This window comes from Octopus bimaculoides, chromosome 1 (genome assembly GCF_001194135.2).
Source record: "Octopus bimaculoides isolate UCB-OBI-ISO-001 chromosome 1, ASM119413v2, whole genome shotgun sequence".
Lineage (NCBI taxonomy): Eukaryota > Metazoa > Mollusca > Cephalopoda > Octopoda > Octopodidae > Octopus > Octopus bimaculoides.
The window spans coordinates 35,406,852-35,420,923 of NC_068981.1; the positions used below are offsets into that span (position 1 = coordinate 35,406,852).

At 35.7% G+C, this 14,072-nt stretch overlaps 1 protein-coding gene across 4 annotated transcripts in view; it reads left to right on the top strand.

Annotated features, from left to right (window-relative positions):
* Positions 1-14,072, top strand: part of LOC106878978 (protein Jumonji) — a 203,713-nt gene that overhangs the window by 31,040 nt on the left and 158,601 nt on the right. The window contains exon 2 of one of the 4 annotated variants that reach the window (XM_014928353.2): positions 11,944-12,115. The exons of the other annotated variants lie outside the window; for them this stretch is intronic. The gene's annotated coding sequence lies outside the window, so the exon portion shown is untranslated. The remainder of the gene's footprint in view (positions 1-11,943; positions 12,116-14,072) is intronic. 4 annotated transcript variants of the gene reach the window in all.

Genomic DNA, 14,072 nt, shown 5'->3' on the forward strand with positions numbered 1-14,072 from the left:
ACAACCCTTATTCAAGGACCTTTTGAGTGGGATGGGCTACTCAACCCGAAGAAAATTCTAACTGGGCCCCACCTACAAGGTCATGCACTGTTTATCTTGACATGCGATCACTGTTGCACACATATGGTTGTGATGCATGTGCCTAGTGTGCTCTTATCAGATGGGTGGTCATGATGGGTATACTGGGCTTTGTATATTTTACCCCAGTGTCACTTTGATGGTATGCACTGCTCTCTCACTCAATAATAATAATAGTGATAATAGTTTCAAATTTTGCCACAAAGGTAGCTTTTTTGGGGAGGAAGGGCAAGTCGATTACATTGACCCAGTATTCAACTGGTACTTAATTTATCAACCCTGAAAGGATGAAAGGCAAAGTCGACCTCGGTGGAATTTGAACCCAGAACATAGCGACGGATGAAATACTGTTAAGCATTTCATCCAGCATTCTAATGATTCTGCCAGCTTGCTGTCTTAATAATAATAATAATAATAATAATAATAATAATTTCCAGTTTAGGTACAAGGTCAGTAGTTTTGAGAGGAAAGGGTTATTCCAGAATTCTCAATACTTGACTGATACTTTATTTTATTGACTCTGGAAAGATGAAAGGCAAAATTGGTCTTTGTGAATTGGGTTCAGAATATAGAATGATGCAACTGAATTCTGCAAAATCTTCATTTCAGTACTCTTCTATGTCTGCTATCTATTGACTGTCCTAATAATAATCATTTGTAATTTAGGTATAAAGCCAGCAGTTTTGAGGGGTGGTGGGTGCTACTCTATATCATTGATCCCAGTACTTGACTGGTATTTTATTTTATTGACTTTGAAAGGATGAAAAGGCATAGTTGATCTTGGTAGGATTTGAGCTCAGAGCTCTAATAGTACCAGGCAGTTCTCTGATTTTAGTCACAAGGCCTGAAATTTGACGGTAAGGAATAGTTAAATGGTATTTACTCTAGTAATTACATCACCTCCAAGAATAAAAACAAAGCAACAAAGATGAGGTTTGAACTCGGAATGTTGAGAATGCTCTAAAACACTTTGTCTGATACCTTATGGATTCTGCCAATCCACTATATTAATGATATGCACATTATTTAGGGGGTCAGGATTGAAAAATAAAACAAAGGAAATTATTTGTTTCTAGTCTAGATGGAACGCTACTTTTGTTTTGTTTTCTTGCATTTCATTAGCCCATGAAGTAGATAGATAGATAGATAGATAGATAGATTGAGAGAGAGAGAGAAGCATTGGGACAAGTGTGTGTATATTTGTATGTGTCTGTGTTTTCTCTATTGCTTTTAGATAAACACAGCTGTATTTTTTTGTGAGAGGGAGAAGGGTGCAGCTTGACAAGTTCAGAAAGGTTTGTGTGTGTACGGGTGTGTGTAGTAGTAGTAATAGTAGTAGTAGTAGTGGTAGTTGTTGTTGGATAAATGAATGGATTTTGGATGAAGTGGAGAGAAATAGGATAGAGAAAATCAGTGGGGTGTTAGGAAGTGAGGTGTGGCTGGGTAAGGGTGGATGGAATAAGGTTTGGTGGCTGCTGCCTCTGTTGGGAGGTTGCTTGCGTCTGAATATGTGCATGTGTGTGTACATGCATGCATGTATGTGTGTGTGTGTGTGTGTACGCATGCTGTGTGAAGGAAGAGGCCAAGGAATAGAGTAGAATGAGGTGGGTGGTGAGTGGAAGAAAACTGCAAGATTAATTACATGCCCAACCCACCCATGCAGCGCACATGTATGCGTGTTTGTATGTATGTATGTGTGTGTGTGTGCATACTCTTCTCTCACTTTCTCTTATCATCCACCCCCACTGAATTACTCAGATTTCTTCTCCCTCTTTTATACTACCTTCTCACCTTCAACTACCCACCCACCTGCCACCACTCTTGTCTTCATGCAACCCCAAACTGCACCACTGTCTGTCATAGGATGAGAACCGAAATGCTGCAGAATTGTGTGTCATGTAAAACAGTAGCTGTCGTAGTGGTAACAGTAGTGATGGTGGTGGTGGTAGTAGTAATAGTAGTAGTAGTGGTAGCAGCAGCAGTGGTAGTATTAGTGATACCCATCCACCCCTTTTGTGTTTGGAAAGATTTGTCAAAATCCTTATTTTGTTTGTTCACAATGTTTTCCACCATCTGCTCCTGGTAATGATGGTACATGTGCTGGTGGTAGTAGTGGTGGTGGTGGTGGCAGGGATAAGGGGTTATGGTAGGAGTATTGGTGTTAGCAGTAGTAGCAAAGGTGGTGGTTGTACTGGTGATGGTAATGGTGTTGTAATTTAACCCCAAGTTGGCCCTGACCAAACAAACTCATGATCATAAGCATTTTGGCTGTGACCATCATGTCTTACTTTCAGTAAAAGTATATGTGACCCCATGATTGCATTATCCAATGTGCCCTTTATTTAGAAGGTATAGTTTGAATTCAGGGAGATTTGTCCTATTTCTAGCAGACTGAGGGACCGAATAGAAGATTTTTTTTTTTTGTTGGGTTGTAGTGATAGTGTTGGTGGTGGTGGTTGTAATGTGCTTGGCAGTTCTGTTGTTAGTTGTAATGGTGATAGCGATTGACAGTTTCACTTGCTAGTAGTGGTGGGGTTGGTGATGGTGGTGATTGTAAATTGGCAGTTCTGTTCTTGGCTGGGAGTGGTGGTGAAGGTGACTGGCGCTTTTGTTGTTGCTGGTGGTGGTGGTGGTGGTGGTGGTGGTGGTGGTAATTATGATGATGGTGGTTGGACATTTAATTATTGCTGGTGGTGGTGGTGGTGGTGATTGGCAGTTCTGCTTATGATGGTGGTGGTGGTGGTGGTGGTGATGGGATTGGAAGTTCTATTACTACTTGGGGGTAGCACTGATGGAGATTGACAATTCTGCTATTGTTAGTGGTTGTGGTGGTAGTAATTGGCAGTTTTGCTATTTGTTGCAGGGCGGTGGTGATGAGGATTGTTAGTTATATCATTGCTGACAATGATGTTAATAGTGATGGTTATTGGCAATTCTGCTATTGATGGTGATTGTGGTTTATGGTGATGCATCCATCTTTAAGCAAGGAAGAACAAAGAACTTAACTGCTGGTTTATTGTCTGCTATTTGGTACTGGGAGCATATGCTGTTGACATCCCCTTCTTCTTCCATGGTTTTACTTTTTTTTATTTTTAATTTACTCAATCAGATTTGCCATTGGCATTTTTTTTATCAAGTCATTGTGATGTGTTGTGCTGATGTCTGTGTTGTGGCCTAGATACTTTAATCTTTTCTGACTCAGTCCATGTAGTTTATAAATAGTTTCCATGGACCCAGAGTCGTTGTTTAACCCTGGGTCATCTCTCAAGTGGACATGTGCTTAAAGGTGCTCCTGTTGGAAACACCCAGCCTTTTTATTAGACATGCTGCAACCTGGATTAGATAATCCAGTATGTTCTTTTTAAGACTTAGGTGAAATTTGAGGGTGACTTGTTTTACTATTTCTAGCAGAGTACCCCCTCATTGACTCAGTGGCAACACAATGCTTTTAGGTGCTATAAGCAGTGATGACATTGTATAATGTGCAAGAATCATCTTGTGTTTATTGTGGACGTATTGTATACTAGAATTATCGTGTGTATAATAATGGACATTGCATACTAGAATTGCTTTGTGGACATGTGTGTTACGATTGTTTTGCTAGGTGTGGTTAATAAGGATATCTGCACCAGTATTGTCCTGAACTTGGTTTTCTTTATGGACTTGTGCAATTTGCACTAAAATTGTCCTAACTATTGCATTTATTATGAACATATGCACTAGAATTTAGTGCATTTATTGTAGATTTGTGCTCTGTTATTGTCTAGCCTTTTGCATTTATTGTGGATATGTGCATTAAATTTTTCTGGATTCAGTGTTCAAAAGCCGTATTGTGAATTGTCAGAATGATTAGAGCTTTAGACAAAATGGTTGTAGTATTTAGTTAAGGCCTTTTATGTTCTGAGTTCAAATCAAACCAAGGTCAATTTATTTTTCATTTTAAAATTAAGTTCCAATCAAATATACCAATGATTTTGTATTTTTATTGATATGTTTTTGTATCTGTTTTGCAAGATTCCTGAATTGAAATTGTGTGTTGAAACAGATATTGTTATATTTCGGGATGGTCATTTTTCCTTTTGCCAATTAACCATATGCACTATATACTCATTCTTCACTTCAGCTTTATTGTTGTTCTTATTCTAGTGTCCTTTAGCTGAAATCTTTCGTCACACATCTTGCGACCTCTTCAGTGACTCTCCATCCCAGGTATCTCCTGTTCTGTTTAGTCCATTCATCATATGTTCTGTGATCTCTTCAGTGACTCTCCATCTCATGTGTCTTCTCTTGTTCTGTTTAGCCCATAAATCCATTTCATGGACTAAACAGAACAGGAGGTGACACATGGGATAGAAAGTCACTGAAGAGGTCACATGACATGTGATGAAAGACACTGAAATAAGAACAATTATAAAGCTTAAGTGATGAACGAGTATACAGTGCATGTGTTTATTTTGCAAAAAAAAAAAATGATGACCATCCCAAAATATTTTTATTGAATTTATAATAGAAAAAGAAAAGTTTTTTTATTCAACGTTCCAGTCTATTTTAGTAGAAACTGTAGAAATAAGATGACTGTATAGATATAGTATTGAGTTATTAATTTATAGATTGTGAGTTCTGTTGTACAGCTGGTATTTCTTTGTGTATTTAGGCAGTATATTTATTTTAACATTCACATACCTGGTTTATTCACTTACCTGTCAAGAAAAGTTACAAGATTCACACACACACACTTGCATGCACACGTGGGTGCACGGCGGTCTTCTTTCAGTTTCCATCTACCAAATCCACTCATAAAGCCTTGGTCAGCCCGAGGCTATAGTAGAAGCACACTTGCCCAAGTTGCCACACAGTAGGACTGAACCTGGAACCATGTGGTTGGTAAGCAAGCTACTCAACATGCAGCCACTCCTTTCTTAAAACAAGTGGTGTTCATTTATCAAGCAAACTTAAGACATCTTACTGCTGTATTGAGTTGATCAAATTGTGTGACTACACAGGAATGTATCTGGAAGGGAACCCATCATTTATATTATTCTTTTTTACTGGCCATGCTGGGGCACCACCTTTAAAAGGTTTAGTTGATTATGGTGACCTCAGTATTTATTTCTGTTTAGTTATTTTATTATTCCTGTTTTGTAAAATGGTTAAGCTTGACCTTTTTAGCATAAAAGGTATAACTTACCACAGTAATTTATAGCAGTATACACAAACACAGACACTCACATATAAATAAGTCTACTCTTATATATACATATACATATGAATGAATGAATGAAATTTGTTTGATGTGAGTTGTGTAGAAAGAAGGCCATTGTATGCAAATATAAATATATGATGGCACACTGTTTCCACCAACCAAATTTTTACTCACAAGTTGGTCAGCCTCACACTACAGCAGAACACACTTTCCCAAACTGTTGCCTGCGGAATTGAATCTGGAATTTATAAGACCATGAAATAAGCTTCATAAATTATACAACCATACCTGCACCTATTTTCAGTTAAATTATATATGTTCAGAAGAACTTCTCTTGAGGGCATATAGTTCATATTACTTAACTTAAGGCTTTCATTTCCTATGGAGCACAGGCCATTGACAATTTTTCTCCATTGTTCTTGATACTGGGATGTCTTTGCCCAGGTCTTGTGAGATATGAACTGTCTGTCATTGATGCTTCATTTTTCAAGATAGAAGTGTTGGCCCTGTGCAAGCCCATTTTTACTTCTGGGAAGAGGTGGTCCATACCAGGAGCTCGCGTTCTGCTGGTACAACGCTCAAGGTCATTGAGACGCATGAGCCACCATACCGCAACAAGAACTAGACATTGTGATGGCTAGTTCCTATTAGTGGAAGATTACAACATTACATTTGAATTGTGATTCGTTGTGAGAACGAGATAATAGTGTGGTCCATGTGTATTATTGGATAGTGAAAGAACAAGGAAGTTATGGATAAGAAATAGTGATGTGATTGTCATCAGAAAACATTGAAAACTTGCAAGATGGTGTGAATATGTGGGATATGTATTTCACTCAACTGAAGCTTGACATCTATGTACACACTTTCTCTTTCTCATGCACATATATAATACATATGCATTTTGTGTATTAGACATAATGATGATATTGTGTGCTTGTATGAATCAGATACATAAGCATTATGTTTGTGCTACATAATGCACACACATACATCTATTACACATACATATACTTGAACAAAATTATGTGTGTGTGTGTGAGTGTGTATAATATAGTATATTTAGGCCAATCCAGTGATTTGTTACTCTGGAATTTCCATTGCATGCAGCTCCTTCTATAGACAAGCGAGGCTAGGTCAGTATGACATGTCCTAAATAGACTACTGCACTCTACATTTATATTGAGTACTTCTGGATCATTATTCAACAATGTGTATGTGTTTATATATATATGTGTGTGTGTGTGTGTGTGTGTGTATAGTGTTAGGTGGCATGAGCACTTACACACATGGTAATAACTTCCACCTACCAAATTCAATTACAAGGCTTTGGTTGGCCCGAGGCTATAACAGGGGACACTTGCCCAAGGTGCCATGCAGTAAAACTGAACCCGAAGCCATGTGGCTAGAAAGCAAGCATCCTAACCACACAGCCATACCTACACCTACTAATGGCTGACTGGCAAGTAAAAAGTACTCACTACACTCTTGGGGTGGTTGGCATTAGGAAGAACATCCAGCTGTAGAAATCTTGCCATATCAGATTGGAGCCTGGTGCAGCCTCCTGGCTTACCAGTTCTTAGTCAAACCACCCAACACATACCAGCATGGAAAGTGGACTTTAAACAACGACAACGATGATGATGATGATGATGATGGTGAGTGTGTAGCAAAACACACAGATATACTTGGAAAGACATTGTGCTGAGTCAATCAAACCTTTTCTTTTTTTCGCTCAATACTTCAATATCATATTGTTTGCCAGAGTATGAACATGATAAATCACCTTGGACAACAATAACTTCAATACTATGGAAAATGAAATAAATATTGCTAGTATGTGATCAATTTAGTTGATAATTTCTTAAGAGCAAAAGCAAAACAACCTACAATATAAAAAAAAATAATAAATACCCTACAACGAACAAAAATAAATATCTCAGAAAACAGAAGATAATAATTATTGAAGAAAATCCAGTAGACTTGTAAAAACACTAGTTTGTTGTACATGTTCTGTCATGTTTGTAGCATTTTGTTCAATAAAGTCTTTCAATAAGTCTGAAGAAGGTTGATTCTATTGAAAGATTAAAGACCTTTTTGTATTGAATCTTATTTATCTAACTTTTTTTTTTATTCATGATTTATGTATTTTTAAAATTAATTTATATATTTATTTTTCTGTTATTTATTTAAAGTTTTTTTTTTATATAATTTTTATTATTTAATATTTATTTATTGTATGAAAGTGGTTGATGAGTAGAGATAAGTTTGTCAGTTTATTTGATAATTTTATAAAGATTGCCTAATATGGTTATAAACATTCATAAATAAGTTTGCTGTCCATATGTGTGTGTGTGTGTGTGTGTGTGTGTGTGTGTGTGTATGTATGTATATATATGTGTGTGAGTGAGTGTGTGTATGTATGTATATATATGTGTGAGTGAGTGTGTGTATGTATATTTATATATATGTGTGTGCATGTGTATATATGTATGTACACTTGTGCACTTATATATTTATATATGTGTATTTATGTGTGTGTGTGTATATGTATATATATATGTATGTGTATATATATATATATATATATATATATATATATATATATATATATATATATATATATATTTATATATATACACACTATATATGTGTATGTGTGCATACATATATATATAGTGTATATACATATATATATATATATATATATACACACACTATATATGTGTATATGTACATACATATATAATCTTCATTATTTTTGCTGAATAACTGACAACTTTTTTCATTTCCCCTCTCTTCCCTTGCCCCCAATCCTCACTCTTTGATAGATCATGTCCGGTTCGCCTGTTCTATCTCTATTGATCTTATTAGTAATGTTGATTTCCAATTAGCTACGTATTCTTTTTGTCCTTTACTGTCCATCACGATACAGCTTTGCTATTAGCGACAAAATATTGATGTAATCTCTCACTGTTATTGTTTTTGTTGTTGTTGTTACTACACATTTCTTGTTGTTATTAAGCCCCAGGTCAGCTCTGATGGAGCAGGCCTGTAATCAAATGCGTTCCACTCATTATCATTAAGTATGTTTAGAGGTATCAAGGACTACATTATCTATTATTGCATCCCATCCTTTTTTTTTTTTTAATTGTGTGGCCTGGTTTGAGGGAGATTTAGTTGCTTATAACAGGTTGAGGAACTACATAAAGGCTTCTTTGTTGACTTGGTTGCTGTTATTCTCAAAGAAGTGAATGACAAATGGTAAAATATCAGTTTTGAATAAAATCGCTTTGTTGAATTTAGTTACTTCCATTTTCTTTCTGAATTCAAATCTGACTTAGAGTGACTTTGCTTTCCAACCATCCAATGTTGATGAAATAACTATAATTACACCATTTCTAGAAATTTGTAACTTTTGCACTAGTGTTACTTGGACTTCTATTTGCATTTTGGGATCTGCTCATTACAACAGAATTGAGATCCTAAAACCAAGGTGCCATCTAAAAAGCATTGGTATAGGTGCTGGTGCCATATAAAAAACATGCAGTACACTCTAAAGTCATTGGTGTCAGGAAGGGCATCCATTTATAGAAACCAAACCAAAATAGACTATGGCACATGGCGTGGCACCCCAGACCATGCCACTTCCTGTCATGTCACTCAACCCATTTCAGCATGGAAAATAGATGTTAAAAGATCACACACACACTTGTACATACATATATATATACATGCACAGGCATGCAAACACACACATATGTAGAGAACAAACTTATTCATTTATGAATGTTTATAACCATATTAGGCAATATTTTATAAGATTATCAAATGTAGATTTAATCAGGTGTTCCCTCTCTCAACATTTGTGGAATGGCAAAATAGGTTGATAAAATAAAGTAAGTAGCAGTCATGTAATGGGGCTTATGTTTAAAATAACTATCATCAGCAGGGTGTTAGAAACAAAAAGGCCCTTCAGGTATTGACATTTGTCTTTCATTCTGTAAAAATATACCAGTAATGATATAAAATTATGCCAGTAATAAACAGTGCTGGCCTGGTTGTATGATTGAGAAGCTTGCTTCTAAACCACGTGGTCTTGGATTCAGTCCCACTCGTGGCACCATGAGCAATTGTCTTTTACTTTAGCCTGGGCTGACCAATACCATGTGAGTGAAGTTGAAATGGAAAGAAGCCTGTTGTATATATATGTTTGTGTGTGTGTGTGTATGCTTGTCAGTATCTTTGTCTCAACATTAGGTAGTAGGTGTAAATGAGCATCACCATCATGCAACTGATGTTCATTTCCCATCTTCCATGAAAATTCATCCGGCCATGGGGAAATATTACCTTGCTTGGAAACAGGTGAGGTATTCAGCCACAGACAATCTGTCTGAATAATTTCTGTCTGACCTATGCAAGCATGGAAAAAGACATTGAACAATAAATGATGATAATGGGATTAATTCAATTATCTATAATTGCACCACTTCTAGAAATTTGTGACTTTTTGCAATCTGGAATAAGACGAGTCAGCTCTAACCATTGAATTCAAATATCACTAACAGAAGTCAACTATGGCTATAAATCCACTCTTGTGCCAGTTTAAAAAGAATCATAATTGTTCTGGAACTTTTGATAATAAAGTTGTTGAAAATTGTACAACTAGCTAATTTCTTTTTCCTACCAATTCATGACATGCCTGTTTCTAATTTTAATTAATTAGGATTTTGGTGTTGTCAACTCATTTTGATTATTTGAAATATAGAATTGTCACTATTGTCTGTCTTGGTTAGATTTAACCTGTTGGTCATCACATTTCTAATAAAATACACTGCTTATATTCTAATTAATTTTGAAAATAATGAAAAATTTGGAGGAATTTCATAAAATTCCGAACTTTTTCATTATTAAGTTGGGGAAGGTGGAAAGGTGGCAGAATTGTCAGTGTGTAAGGAAAAATGCTTGGCAGCATTTCTTTACATTCTGAGTTCAAATTCCACCAAGGATGACTTTTCATCCTTTTAGGGTTACTCTTTTACTCTTTTACTTGTTTCAGTCATTTGACTGTGGTCATGCTGGAGCACCGCCTTTAGTCAAGCAAATTGACCCCAGGACTTATTCTTTGTAAGCCTAGTACTTATTCTATCGGTTCCTTTTGCCGAACCACTAAGTTATGGGGATGTAAACACACCAGCATTGGTTGTCAAGCGATGTTGAGGACACACACACACACACACACACACACACACACACACACACACACACACACACACACACACACACATATATATACGACGGACTTCCTTCAATTTCCGTCTACCAAATCTACTCACAAGGTTTTGGTCGACCCGAGGCTATAGTAGAAGACACTTGCCCAAGGTGCCACACAGTGGGACTGAACACAGAACCATGTAGTTGGTAAGCAAGCTACTTACCACACTGAAATAAATACCAGTTGAGCCCTGGGGTTTATGTAATCATCTAACCTTGTTCCTTTAAATTTCAAGCATTGTGTGTATAGTGAAAAAGAATGATTAAATTGGGGTTTGGAAAATAAAAATGTTCTTACATAGAATTATGATGGAAGGTTTTTATGAATCAAGTTTTCTGTTACAGAACCAGAGGTAGTCTGAAATATGTTGGTGTCATGATTTAAACATTGTTCCTCTCAATGAAGGGAGATTAATTAAAGTTTTCTTGTTCTCTATACTATGTGTTAGCATTTGCTTTACTGATAGATTAACTACTTAACTGAGGTTCAAATTTCTCTAAAGCTAGCTTTGCCTTTCTTTAGAGTTGATTCAGAGCTGGATTAAGACTCAGAAAGGCCCTAAGCACTTGAAAGATTTTGGTGCTTCCATATATATGTAATTCAAAATATAAACAATAATAAGCCATAAAATAAATTTCATTTTTCAAACTAAACAAAACTGACAGTAAAATGGAAAATAAAATTTTTTTTTGTATACTTCCATTTTAATTATATTTGAAAAGTTTTCTACTTTTTCAATTGCAAAGTCTTTGATCAGATCCTCACTATGACACCATGAACTTTTCAAAATTATATTTCCGATCTTATAAACCACTTTGAATATTATTTTAGCAAGTTTAAAGTGATTTCTTTTGTGCCGTAAACCATTTACTATTACTGTGGTGCCTCCCTTTCCTTGATGCCCTAAACATATTTATTTTGTGTAATGGTTAATCCAGCAGTGGGTTGTTTAATTACCAATGATACATGATATGATTCACTTAGTTTTATGCTTAGGCAAAAGAAATTCATGTTTTCATGTAGGCAAAAGAAATCACCATTGTTGTTGTTTAACGCTGGGTCGAGCAAACCCATGATTAAAAACATTTCAACCATGACCATGATCATACGTTCATTTTCCTTTTTTTTGGTAGTATTAGTAGCAGCAGCAGCAGCAGTAGTAGTAGTAGTAGTGGTGGTGGTGGTGGTGGTAGCTAATACTACATTATGCAATGTGTTCTTGCTTTTTTTTTCTTTTGAAAACAGTGGAATGTGATTTGAGGGAAATTTGGTTGTTATTTCTAATAGGTTTGAATAACCATGTAGATGTTCATTTGCAATCTTCCATGTCAGCATGCTATACTGTTCATCTTCGAAGGACTAAAGGAAAATATTACATTCATTGCAGTGAGGGATAGCAAGAAGAGCTTCCAGTTGTAGAAAATCTGCCTCAACAAATTACATCTGTCCCATGCTAGCATGGAAAAGTAGATGTTAAAATGATGATAATGGTGATAAACATGACATATTACTTTGCAATCACATCATTCCAAGTTTAGTTCTGCTGTGCAGTTCCTTGGGTAAGTGTCTTCTACTATAGACTCAGTTTGATCAAAATCTTATGAATAGAATTTGGGCAATAAAATTTGTGCAGATTGTATGTTTATATACATATGTTTATGTCTCTGTTTATGTAAAAACTGATGCCATATAAAATATAAAATGTAACCAGTATTCTGTCAAGAAGTATACTTTTGCAATTTGATCAGATTGACAATCCCCACCCCCAATAAAAAACTGAGGTTTATGTGATTGACTAAGCACTTAAAGTAGTGTCCCAGATGGGTCACACTCCAGTGATTGGAATTGATAAAAGAATATGAGAATAATAAAATCATAATTTGTACTGTGAACTGAAATGATGATTTGCATATTTATATTTAATATATTCTGGTAGATTTTAATGCAAGTATGCTAATTGATGTTGTGTACGTCACAAGAGTGTATAGCTTCTTTTTATGACAACATGCTCATAACACACTTCATTCATTGGTGCAATGAATTCTGGGACACTGATGTTTTGATGTGTTGTGTCTCGTCAGCCAGAAGTACCTGGATCTTTGAATCTAAACAAGAACTAATGGCTTTGTTTATAATTCCAGTGAACATCTACCAACCAGTATTGAATTGTGATTTGCACTGTGAACAGTGAAATCTGAAACAATGAATTGCATATTAATTCTTAACATGTTTTGGCAAATTCGAACACAAATAAGCTAACTGCTGTTGTGTTTGTCGCAGGAGAACAGCTTTTCCTTTTTTTTTGATGACAGTGTTTTCATAACACGCTTGACTCATTGGTACAGGGGATTCTGGGATAATGATGTTTTGACATGTATCTCATCAACCAGTAATACTCAGATTTTTGAGTTTTGACTGATGGCTCTGTTTATAATTTCAGCAAACTATCTGTTTACTTGTTTTACATCTGTTTTATCATCCTACTATGGATTGGACAAATAAGTATTGGGGCATTGTTTTACTATCAGATGTTCTCTCTGATGTTCACCCATAACTCTTTTTCAAGTAAGGGATTTTTTTTTCTCATTTCACATCTTTGAAAGCACAGAGCTAGCAGATGATTTATCGGCAAGGAAAGGCAATAAATTTTAGTGTTTGTAACATACTGCTTTTTCATGTAAAGTGCTGAATGTAAAATATTCATGCACACACATACACAAACACACAGTTTTATCTGTCAAATTCATTACAGTAGAAGATATAGTTCTTGGGTACTAAACAGTAGGACTGAACCAGAAAAAATATAGTTGAGAGATGAACATCTTAACTACACAATCTTGTCTGTGCCTCAGTATCTTGGCATATTTTCTTTTTCTTTCACTGTTGACATTGATATAGTAAAAACCTAAACTAGTTATTTACATTTGAATATATGTGTGTGTGCGCGTGTGTGTGTGCATGTGTGAAAAACAGATTTGGTTTCATATATTTACATTAAGTTTCATTAAAATATAATTAGTTGTTTGTTATAAAAGAACATAAATAGTTTAATTATGTTAACATGTAAGTATTTGACAGTATTATGTCTCATTCACATACATACACACACATATAAAGCACATGCACACACACACACACATATAAGCACATGCACATATACACATACAGTTCATGCACACATGCATATATATAGATGCATATGTGGGTGCATGTATATATATGTATAAGCACATATGCATATATATGTATATATAGGCACATGTATGCATATGTATGTATACGTGCCTATATATATATATATCATCATCATCATCATCATCATCGTTTAACGTCCGCTTTCCATGCTAGCATGTGTTGGACGATTTGACTGAGGACTGGTGAAACCGGATGGCAACACCAGGCTCCAGTCTGATTTGGCAGAGTTTCTACAGCTGGATGCCCTTCCTAACGCCAACCACTCAGAGAGTGTAGTGGGTGCTTTTACGTGTCACCCGCACGAAAACGGCCACGCTCGAA